Genomic DNA, 12073 nt, shown 5'->3' on the forward strand with positions numbered 1-12073 from the left:
GAATACTTATACAATGTTTCTTGTTTTTTTTACTAACCAGAAAAAAAACTGTAGAATTCAGATTACATTATTTAATTTCACAACCGTTATGAACAAATACCCCAGAGCTCAGATAATATTGTGTAATTTCACACGAGTATTGTAGTATAAGTTAAGAAGCAGCTAGCAACAAGCAACACAAAAATTGAGACGGCAAACAAAGAAAAATTAGCTGAAGAGCAACTTAAATTTAAAAACCCAGTCTCAGGCTCAAAATATCGGAATGCTACGAGGAGCGACAAAAGAGATATTTGTGAAAACCAGGACAATCATAAAGATTGTGTCGCATGGGATGTAATGAACAACGTTTACAATGGCAGCTGGAAAAACTTTCGATGCAACGCACGCTCTTATGTTTCGGCTGCGCTCGTCGGCTTGAGGGGATGGTATAGTGTTGCACCGAAAAATGCCTTAATGTTGTCAACTTATCTTAAAATTAGCGTGCTGCGACAAAATATGCCCCACAGATACACATAGACATGCACTGTAAGACACAACTACAACCGGAGATAACGAAACTACGAACTGACACCTCATATGCACACACACATTCAAACATGACCACTGATGTTGTTGTGGTCAATGCCCACCCTACCTATGGCCGTTACATCCTGGGGAGACCTCTTCCCACGGCCCCTTCCACATTTCTACCGGTGCTGCCCCAGCCCGAGTTCAACTACAAATCTCTTAGAAAATCATTATAATTTATTGCCTAACTGTAAAGTGAAACATTAAACATATAAACATTAGCATAGATGAACAAATAAATCTTAAAACATAAACGGGACGTTAAATAAAAAAAATACAAAAAAATAACATTTAATTAAACAATATCTTAAAACTTTAATTGAGCCCTGGATTGCATTCGCAAATCGTAATCTCGAAAATTTGTCGCGCAGCGACTGCAGTCAGCGCTGCCAAAAGAAACTACACGCAGAATATATCAAAGCAAATTAAATCAAAACAACAAAAGCATTTGTGGATCTGATAGAACCAAAACTACAAACATAAAAATCCCTCGGCAATGGCTGGGATGCGATACCAGGCGCGCATGCGCGACTGCTAGCGAGCTCTGACGCCGCTGCTTGTGCGCCCAAGTGGCGGTAAGGGAGAAAGGGAGGGATGCTAGCGGGCGACTACGTTCTTATCTTCTTTTCATTTACTTCTCGCGTTTCTTTGCGACGGTGCGCTCTAGTTTGCCCTGCGGGGTTTTTTTGCGAATATTTCGCCGTTCGCGTTTAGGTGTTTAAATTAAATGAAAGTTTAACTCACGTAAAGTTGTGCCGCATCCTCCGATGAAAGCGCTTCCAAAGAGGTTGCCGCATCTGTAAATATATTGGAAAATATCGCCCTCCTAACAAACCTCGCGCATAATCTTTGTTGTTACCTAATCTTTATGTTCGTTTTGTTCGTCTATATGACCGACTGTTCTTTTGTGTTTCTTGGAGTTATTGGACTTAGGTTTAAATGAAAATAATGACAATAAAAACAAAGTGCATTTAACTAATCATGTTGACCTTCTTCAGGTGGTCAGGAATATTAATTGGTGGATTTCAGTGTTTTCATCACATTAAGGAAAAGCACAGTGTGCTGCCCTGTGGAACGCCGCGTTTGAGGGAAAACCTCGATACGGCCTTGCCGCTGGCGGCTGATCCAAAAAAAAAAACGCTTGCGCTAAACAAACAAATGCGCCTGTGCAATTCTCTTTGTTGATTGGCGCTTAGAAGCGCCGTGGTTTGCTTGCGCCAACTCTTGGGTGTGGTTGCCACAATCCAGGCTCGCCGCCGTGGTAGAGCTACCCTCTTTGGCAATACTCGTCGTGGTGCTCCGAGATCGCTCTTCCGCGTCGCTGTCGCTTGCCGCTGCGCCACAAAGTCAAAGTTAAACCCAAACTGGGAGGAAATGCCTAACTCACCCTTTGAGCCACTGCTGTTGCAAGGGGCTTGAATCACTCCTCACGGGATTAAGTTCGAAATGTCTAAGCTGCAAAAGGTGCAAATTAGCATTTGAAAAACCACAACTTTTTCACTTTCACCCACTTGAAATTGCACTTAGAGTCTCACTTGCTATGAGCGGCTGACGCCAGCGGACCGCCTTTTATACCCCCTGCAAGACGCCACCAAACCGCGATTCCACCACTCCGCCGTTTGCCCACAGAGAGGCGCGAAAATCTTTTTCTCCTTATTCTCGATCAGTCTCTCCTAGCAACCCACACAGCCACAGTTTTTCCGGACCTACTAGGAGCGCAGCATGTTGCCTTGTTTCTCCCAGATGTTCTTAAGCGACATGTTGCTAAGCATCCGCAAAAACATTGTTGCTAAGCAACCATAGGTGCTGGTCCAGGCTATCCGAAACCCAGATACATTACTGGTACACGCGCACTTACAGGGATAAAGGAAAAACAGATAGATCACTGGATGCTTACTGGTGGATTTTGTTGCTTACGTACTTGGAAAGACCAGTGTCTACACCGATTTCGACGTGTTCTACAAGTCGGAAAAATATGGATGGAAACAAATAGAACGTCACGACTGTCGTCAAGTTGGACCTCGTTGCTGTGCCCCTGGGAGAACTTGTATTTTGGAATTTTCTAGAGTTATTTTCCAGAATACTCTTAAGCTGTCATGTTGGTTTATTTAGATTCAAGAACGAAGGTATTCGTGTGTTGATTTATTATTAGAAAAAGTAAGTTGTGAAAGATTCTCTCCTTTTCACAAGTGAGTCACAAACATGTCACTATAAACAGGAACGCACACAAAATTTACCCCGATCATTAACCTTACTAACCAAAAACCGACTTGCCGTGCCACCGACTCCAAGGCACTCGATCACTGATAATATACCGTCAAGAATGGGATAAGATTATGAAATTGGCTGTAGATTTCGACTAAGTGTCTATCGCATCGCACCGGGAACCAACGGGCGACTTTAGCGGCAGCCAAACATCGAAGAAGTACCTCATCAACGGAATCGACGGAGTGCCATAAGCAGCATTCTCCGCAGGTTCGAACACAGGACAACCACATTCCGGATCATCGCCAGCGTTGGGGACTACCGAGTACATCATCGTTCTGGACCGCCAAATCGTCTAGGATTACATAACTCCTTGGCCAACATACACACAGCTAACGGACAAGAACTCCATTGCTGCGCACACACACACGCACTCGCGTGCCGTGAGTATACACACACACACTGCATACTCTTTATCCATCTCTGCCGCCTAATTCGAATGCCGCTGAAAATAAATCTGTGCATGCATAAGCCTTACCGCTGCTCAGGGAGCTTAACGCCGAGCTGAACTTTAGTTTTGATTCCCTCTAGCAGAACTGTTGTTTTCGAATGGCTCAACGCCATGAGTCCAACCAACAAAGCTTACACGAGCCCAAGCGACAAGGTGCAACAACGATCAAAAATTGAGAACAACATCAAACGACTAGCGGACCGCGTATAATCAAACTCAAAGCAAACAGCAGAATATCTTGTCTGCAATTTACCAACTCTTGAGTCACACTTTTGGCAGCTATCTCAGCTGCAAACTAGAATCGAAGAGTTGTATTTCGACGCCGACGGACGCGCCGCAGGCTTTGATCTTATTTGTAGAAACAATACCTACAGCAATTAGAAACGTTTTGAGGGCGCATTCATAAGTCTTGTACATAGTGATCAACCTATTCCTCAGATCGACAAACTCAATTATTTGTTAAATTGTTTGTCAGGACCAGCACTTGAAGTAGTAAGGGCGTATCAAGTATTAGAAGATAATTACCCCGACTGGAGGAACGTTATGATAATAGCGTACTTACCTTTCTAGACTCCATTTCCAATCTGATTAACATACGAGCAATCGTCAAGCCAGATGCGGCAGGACTTCAGCGTCTAATCGATACATCGTCAGCTATTCGAGGGTCTCTCTTATCTTTGGGCAGTGCGAATGATATTATGAATGCAATATTGATTACCCTGGTTCTCTCAAGGGTGGACGCAGACACGCGACTGAGCTACGATGAAAAACAATCTTTCGGTCAGCTCCCTAATTGGGACGAGTTTTGCAAAACGCCAGTTGCCAGTTTTTAGAAGGTCGTCAACGCATCTCAATCGAAACCCGCCAAAGGGGATTCATATCAAAAGCCGAAGTCGTTCCCAACATCGCCGTCAAAGTCATTTACTACCCAGGCCAGCTGCGATTACTGCAACTCGGAAGGAACCTGTAAAAAACGCATTTCTCAGCTTCAACTGTTTACGATAATATCGCACCGTAGCTGAGAGCGTGTCGAATTCAAGAATTCTTAACCAAACAAGATCATACCGCATCTATCGAATGTCTTTCAACAGATTTGCATCATAGTCAGGCAGCAGCTCTTCAGCCAGGAGCCCCACAGGTTTCTCTTCTAGCACGTACCGCAAGAAAAAGTCTCATACGTTGTTAGACTCAGGATCGGAGTTAAACTTGATCACGGAGGAGACTGCCAAACGTCTGTAGTTATCAAAATGCCGCGTCAGTCAAACTATCAGTGGTATTTCGGACACTCCAATGCAAATCAATTACAACGTACACACCACCCTCAAGTCACGAGTTTTGGACTTTGAGTGGACATCCAATTTCGCAGTGATCGCATCCATTTGTGCACAGCAACCTAGTAGCGGCCTTAATATCACCGAATGGAACATGCCAGAGGGGATCGTCCTAGCTGATCCAACATTCTATCAACTTAGCAAAATCGACATTCTAATCGGAATAGAAGGATTCTTCGAAGACATCCGAGTTGGAAAGTGCACGATGGGTACAAATATGCGCCCGGTCATCAATATGAGTTTTGGTTGGGTAATTGGGGGAAGTACGATCTTACCTACTGAGCCTAAGCGATACAAATGCAATTTCGCTCAAGACCAACCCTCTCTAGATGCAATCGTTTTACATTTTTGGAAGGATTAGGCTCTGTGAACAGCACTACGAAACCACCGTTGCCATTCGATCTGACAATCGCATTACAGTTAGACTTCCATTCAAGGAAGCACCGCAAACATAAGGCCAATCGTACGACACCGCCGCCAAACGTTTCTTCCTACTTGAACGTAGGTTAAGCAAAGATCCCTCCTTAAAGGAATCCTATGTTCAATTTATGCATGTATACATTACCACAGGTCACATGTCACTCATTGATAAAGGAGAACCCCATTTCTTTATTCCCCACCACTGTGTGCTACGGCCTCAGAGCTTAACCACAAAACTACGAGTAGTTTCCCACCATCCAACAAGATTTCTTTACGACACTTCTTTCATTTCGCCTCCATCGTTACGCCTCATCAGGTGACATCTCAAAGATGTACCGTCAATTTTTAGTCGACGAGCGGGACTGCTTATTCTCCGGAGAGAGAACGATACTGACATTCTGCAGGTATATCAGCTGAATACGGTGACCTACGGTGTCTCAGCAGCTCTTTTTCTCGCTACTCGTAGTCTGTTTCATCTACCCAATTTGAACGCAGCCACAGTATTACGAATTGATCTGTATGTCGATGATCTTTTAACAGGAGCAGATGATCTGCACACCGCACTACAAAAGAAGGAGGAAGTCTCAGACCAACTTAGTAAGGCCGGTTTGACGATGACCAAACTCAATAGGAATTTATCCATATTGGGCAGTTTATCAGACGGCAAGGTTTCAATGCAGCTGGAAAAATTAAAATCAACGAAAATGCTTGGATTAGCACGGCAACCATCTGACGATGTATTCATTTTCCAATTCAAATTCGAGTTTTCTGAGACTTTTACTAGACGGAAGGTCATATCTTAAGTATCTCGGATATTCGACTCGCTTGCACTTATCGCCCCCATCATCATTAATTGCAAAATGTTTATTCAGGATATAGTTATCCGGAAACTTTCGTGTAATGAGCCGTTCCCAACGATTTTGGTATCGTATGGCGCAACTTGAAAAACTACAAGCCTCGTTTCATGTCATAAATCAAGTGAAATCTTCCTCCGGATCGACTTTACGGATAGGGTCCATTTCTGGTGTCATGAGTTGACTCCTGCGGGCCCTTCCTGACCTCGTACAAAATTCGAAGCGATTTTAAATTCTCGCCCCATCGCGCCAGTATCGGACGACCCAAATGATAAAGCTGCATTGTCGCCAGCCCATTTCCTTATTAGGTGACCTTTATTGTCTGCACCAGATGACTCCAAGTTGACTCCAAGTTGCGCTTCCTTACTAGATGGCAAGGCGTGACATTCATCAAGCAACATTTCTGACGCAGTTGGAGAAGGGACTACATCCATTCTCTTTAAGCTCGTAGCAAGTGGACCAAGCCGCAAGCTAATATCCAAGTCAGTCAGCTCGTAATTGTACACGAAGACAATCTCTTCCTCCGCAATGCTGGAACCTTAAAAAATTAAAAATACCTATTGTAAAGATGTGGTAACTCTGTAATCTGTAGCTAACACGTCGCAACTACTGTTTTCTAGTGGTGCAAAAAGCGTGACTTATTAGCTTACCTACCGCAACTCTCGTACATGATTTTGGCACGCACCGAACGCGTCTTTTTCTAACAATAAATCTTCAACCGTCAAATCTTTATTCTTTGACTGCGATTGAACAAGCATTATATAATATTCATTCATTTTTTTTTATTATTGTAAACATGTTTCATTATATAAATAGTTATATATATATTAGGTTGTCAAAAAGTCCTGCGGTATTTTTATTGAATTTTCAATAGTTCATAAAATAGGTTACAATAATGCGATTCAAATCAAATATGCGTCATTTTATTCGATGACGCGATCCCAACGGGATACCAACTTCATAAAGCCTTTCTTATAGAAGGTCGCTTCCCTATTGGCAAAAAACTCGGAGAGCCAATTTTCACAGGACTCTCTTGTGGACAACTTCAGACTACCAAGTGCGTTCGCCAGGAACAGAAACAGGTGGTAATCACTTGGTGCGGACAATACGGTGGATGCAAAAGAACATTCCATCCTAGCTCCCGGAGCTTCTGGCGCGTCCCCAAAGATGTGTGTGGCCTGGCGTTGTCCTGATGGAAGACAATTCGACCTCTGTTGATCAAAGATGGACTCTTCTGCATGAGTGCTACCTTCAAGCGGTTCAGTTGTTAGCAGAACAGGTCCGAATTGAGTGTTTGGCCATAGGGGAGCAGTTCATAGTGGATGATTCCCTGTCAATCCCACCAAACACACAGAAAAACTTTCCTGGCCGTCAATCCAGGCTTGGCCACCGTCTTGTCCGATTCACCGCTTTTCGACCACGACCGTTTGCGCCTTACGTTGTCGTAAGTGACCCCTTTTTCATTGGCAGTCACCATACGCTTCAAAAATGCGTCGATACGGTCAAAGATGATTTTTTGCATCAATTCGTGTGGCACCCATACTTCGAGCTTCTTAGTGACGCCAAGCTTCTTCAAATGGTTTACAACGGACTAATGACTCATGCCCAGCTCTTGACCGATGCTACGTCTGCTAGTATGCCGGTCTCTTTCAATCAATTCAGCGATTTTATCGCAATTTTCGACGACAGGCCTTCCGGAGCGTGGTGCATCTTCGACAACCTCTACACCAGAACGAAGACGTTGAAACCATTATTGTGCCGTGAAATGGAAACTACATTGGGTCCATAAATTTTATTGGCTGCTTAAGATGCGTTTTTGCCTTTATCATAGTAGTACTGTAAAATATGCCATATTTTCTCATTGTTAAGCTTCATGCTTGCGACGCTATAACTCACGAACGACTAAAAAAATAACAATCAATCAAACACGTGCTACCGCGTGATAAGAGCTTTCCAATAAGGTATAGCATGACCCGATGCGACGAATAGAACTAGTTTGCAGCGACAACTAGGGAAAATACGTCAAGACTTTTTTGACAACCTAATACAATTAATTTTTTGGCTCCATTTTACCAACCTCTCTAGGAAATAAGATATGAGGTAGCGCCCCCTTGGCTTGGTTTTTCTAGTTAAGATAGCTGAGAACTAATTGAAAACAAATTACATTTTCAATAAACTATCAGATACCCGTTACTCAGCTAAAGGGACCAAAGGGAAATCGAGATATGCAAGCAGCAAAACGAGATTAAAATGCTCCACCTACCCGAGATCTCAATATATGTTTATGTGGGCGGTAGACAGATTAAAGCGTTATGCGCGTTAGAGTGGGCGTGGCAAACTTTTTTTGGTTGAATCCAAAGGTATTGACGAGACCAAATCATTTCAGTTAAAGTTTTTCATCTAGCATAAAAATTGTGGGCGCCACAGCTTTGACGTTAGAGTGGGCGTGGCACATTGCTGAAACAAACAGGCGCTGCGCAGAAATCTCAGGAATCTGCATGCCTAATCCCAGTATATTAGCTCTTATAGTTTCCGAGATCCCAGCGTTCATACGGACAGACTTACATGGCTAGATCGACTCGGCTAGTGATCCTGATGAAGAATATATATACTTTGTGGGGTCGGAAACGCTTCCTTCTGTCTGTTACATACTTTCCGTCGAATCTAGTATACCCTTTTACTCTACGAGTAACGGGTATAAAAACAAGAAAGAACGCTATAGTCGAGAGCCTCGACTATCAGATACCCGTTACGCAGCTAAAGGGATCAAGGGGAAGATGGAGATATACAATCAGCAAAGCGAGATTGTAGTGCGCCAGCTATTTGCATTTGCAACAAATGGTTATTTGGGCGGCAGACAGACTTAGTCGTTATGGGCGTTAGAGTGGGCGTGGCAAACTTTTGGGTCAATCAATAGGTATTGACAAAAACATTTCAGTTAAAATTTTTGTAGCAATTAAAACGATGTGCACCACTGTCTTGGGCGGTTTGTGTGCGTGAAAGTGGCCGTGGCACACTGACGGATCAAACTTGCGTTGCGCAGGAATCTCTTGAATCTGCATGCCTAATCCCAGTATTGCAGCGTTTATAGTTTCCGAGATCACAGCGTTCATACGGACAGACTGACACACTGATAGACGGACAGGCGGCCAGACGGACATGGCTAAATCGGCTCGGGTAGTGATCTTGATCAAGAATATATAGACTTTATGGGGTCATACATACATAACATACTTTCCGACGAATCTAGTTTACCCTTTTACTCTACAAGTAACGAGTATAATATACCTCATTTAAACAAAATAAATAAATAAATTTATTAAGCTCTTTAATTACAACGCACATCTTGCTTTCCTGATTCATGTTAATGGTAGAGCTGATACGACTTGGTAATATCAGTTTCTAGTTGTTAAATAACTATATTTTAGTTGTTTCCTATTAGTGCCCTCGCTGTTTTCTAGTTGTTCATTAGCTGTTAAGGGTAGTTTGATTGCATTGATAAGCAATTCCGATAATTTGAAAGCACGTGTTTCTCCAAAAAAAAACCGGTTTCAAAAAAACATAGTAATATCATCCACTTAGACAAGTGTATTGAAAAAAGAAATATCTACTTCTTTCTTATTATTTCGTCTTATACAGGTATCTATTGTATATAGGGTCCCATACTAAGGTAATCCTCTATATTGATAGTTAGCCTTATATTTAAACTTGCATGATATGTGCACTGCACAAAATTATATGGGTACAAAACACGCACGCAGCGGTACATCTAGCAGATATCTCCACAAAGGGAAACTTTAAAAAATCGAAAGCGAAGCAGTATATTGAAGACTTTTTGTTGAATTGTTGGTCCTGCCAGAAGTAAGTCGTTCAGAGAGCTACCAGATGTTGTTTTAGCAGATCTATCAAAAACGACACGAAGCTTCGTACTCGTGCTCTCCTGCTTACGTACGCAATGGTGGGGCAAAAAGAATTGTGTCTCTGATGGTTCCTTAGTTACAAGAGACATGTGACCTAGATCGATATACTCCCTCAAAAATGCTGAATACTGAGCTTTCAGGGCTGGGTTTCTATCTAGTTTAGCTTCCAACCTCTTGAAACGAGCCAAGCAATAAGAATCACCTAGAGATTCGAATCCGGAAGGGGACAAGAGTCGAACAGAATATTGGCCGTTTCCAAGTCTAGTGCAATTTTCAGTAAAAAGTTGCTCACATCGCAAGTCTTCCGGCAATAAAGATGGCTTAGACGAAGTGAAGTCCTCAATTACCCAAAATCGCTTTACTATGGCGGCAAGTGTGTCATCGGAATGATCAGCTGGGTCCTTGATGCTGCCTTGTAAAACCGATTTATGAGTTGGCGTATTCGATGACAACCCTCCAGAGACTATCCAACCAAGTTTGGTGTTCTGAAGAGTTGGCAAAGCCCTATCCAAATGAATTTGTCTCATAGAAATTATTTCGAAAAACAACCCAGCGCCGAGTAAAAGGTCAATTCGTTGTGATTAATTGAAATTAGGGTCAGCGAGTGAAATGTTCTGCGGTATCCTCCATGATGTTGCATTTATATTGAATTGGGGCTGATAATCAGTAATACTGTGAGTCACAACCGCACGATAGCTTGCATCCCGTGATTGCACAATAATATCGACAGTCTTATCAGAGATCATGGAAGACTCTCCTATCCCAGAAATCGAGGTTTGCGATCTTCTATGATTTAAGTTTTGTTGGCTAGCTAAGCGAGAGGTTATGAAGTTTAGCTGGGAGGCCGAATCTAAAATTGCTTGGCAATTGCTCGTAGATAATAGCTGTTGGAAGCAACACGTAGTCGATCGGCAAAATGTTTAAGGTTTTGGGTGGAGGGCTTGGTAAATGATGATCAGGATGCGATGATGTATGCGAACATGATACTAATGCTGATAAAGTAGATGGTAATGGCTGAGAGCTCGAGGATGGATCGCATGATGGAGATGAAAATGAGGTGGATGTTGCGGATGGGTCATGGTTCATATGTAATAATGAATGGTGCCTCATCCGACAATATTTGCAGTGAGTCGACTTGCATTGATGCAAACTATGCCCCTTGCGCAAACAGTTCAGGCAAAGGTGCAACTTCTTTGCTTCTCTATATCGAGGATTCGGACTCAAATTTAAAAATCGATAACACCTTGGCAAATAATGATCCCGTGCATCGCAAAATAAACATATCAAATGATTTGAGTTAGTAGCAGAAGCCATAAGTGTATTTTGGTTATCTTTGTGCCAGTTTTTTCCCACCTGCTGGCCTGGTGTTTGAGTTACCAAGACTTGATCCATGTTTTCCATCTTCCTCCAGTGATTGACAAATCCTCGAGTGACGATGTGAATTAAAAGTCCATCCAAAATTGTTGCGTATTGGCCAGGGTTCGAATTGCTCGCAGATGCAAATTCATGCAATGATGCTCCCGAAGACCCTTCGAAGATCCCTTCTCAACACCCTTTATACCGAATATTGCCTGAACGTGTGCCTGAAATTGAAAAACTTTATTATCAAATCGATTAACCAGCAAATTCATAGCCTTTTTATAATTAGCATTCGAGGGTTCGAGCGAGCGTATGGTTTCCAGAGCCACGCCGCCCAAGCTTGAACACAAATATTGTAATTTTTCAATGTCGCTTAGCTCATCATCACTTCCGATGACCGTAGTGAAAATCCGGCCACTCAGTGTAGGATCCATGAAAACGAGCAATTTCTAAATTTGACAATCGAGGCTTCCCAGATCGAAAAGAAAAGATCCGCGTTATAAGTGAGGTCAATAGATGTTGAATTTGCAGCGGTTGAAGCCGGCAATTGTGACTTGCGATGAGCCGCCAAGCCTCGGCTTAGTTTCGCCTTCTTATCCATGAAAACCTCAGCAAATTCAATCCGATGGTTGCTCGAGATCTTTGCAAAATCCAGTCTTTCCAACGATTTTTGCGCAGAATCAAATGCCTGCTTTAAGGAATTGATCCATTCCATTCGCTCCAGCAAATCAGCTTCGTCAAACTGATTAACGGCATCAGCGTTTAGATAACATTTCATCGAGCTCATTTGCCGCAAAATAGATTGGACTTTGACTCGGTAGTAGTCAACGTCACTTGTGGATTCATTTTGAGCCCGAACCGAGTTTTCCGTATCAGACATTTTTCAATCACGAGAGGCTAACAAGC

At 42.8% G+C, this 12073-nt stretch overlaps 1 long non-coding RNA gene across 1 annotated transcript; it reads right to left on the bottom strand.

The window, feature by feature from the left end:
- Nucleotides 1-1806: 1806 nt before the first annotated feature.
- On the bottom strand, nucleotides 1807-2254 carry LOC139354648 (uncharacterized). The gene is made up of 2 exons (XR_011605572.1): nucleotides 1955-2254; nucleotides 1807-1901 (listed from the first exon to the last, which is right to left on the bottom strand). It is a non-coding gene; the product is annotated as an uncharacterized lncRNA (long non-coding RNA).
- Nucleotides 2255-12073: the final 9819 nt, after the last annotated feature.

The sequence above is a fragment of the Drosophila suzukii genome, unplaced genomic scaffold, assembly GCF_043229965.1.
Source record: "Drosophila suzukii unplaced genomic scaffold, CBGP_Dsuzu_IsoJpt1.0 scf_12, whole genome shotgun sequence".
Lineage (NCBI taxonomy): Eukaryota > Metazoa > Arthropoda > Insecta > Diptera > Drosophilidae > Drosophila > Drosophila suzukii.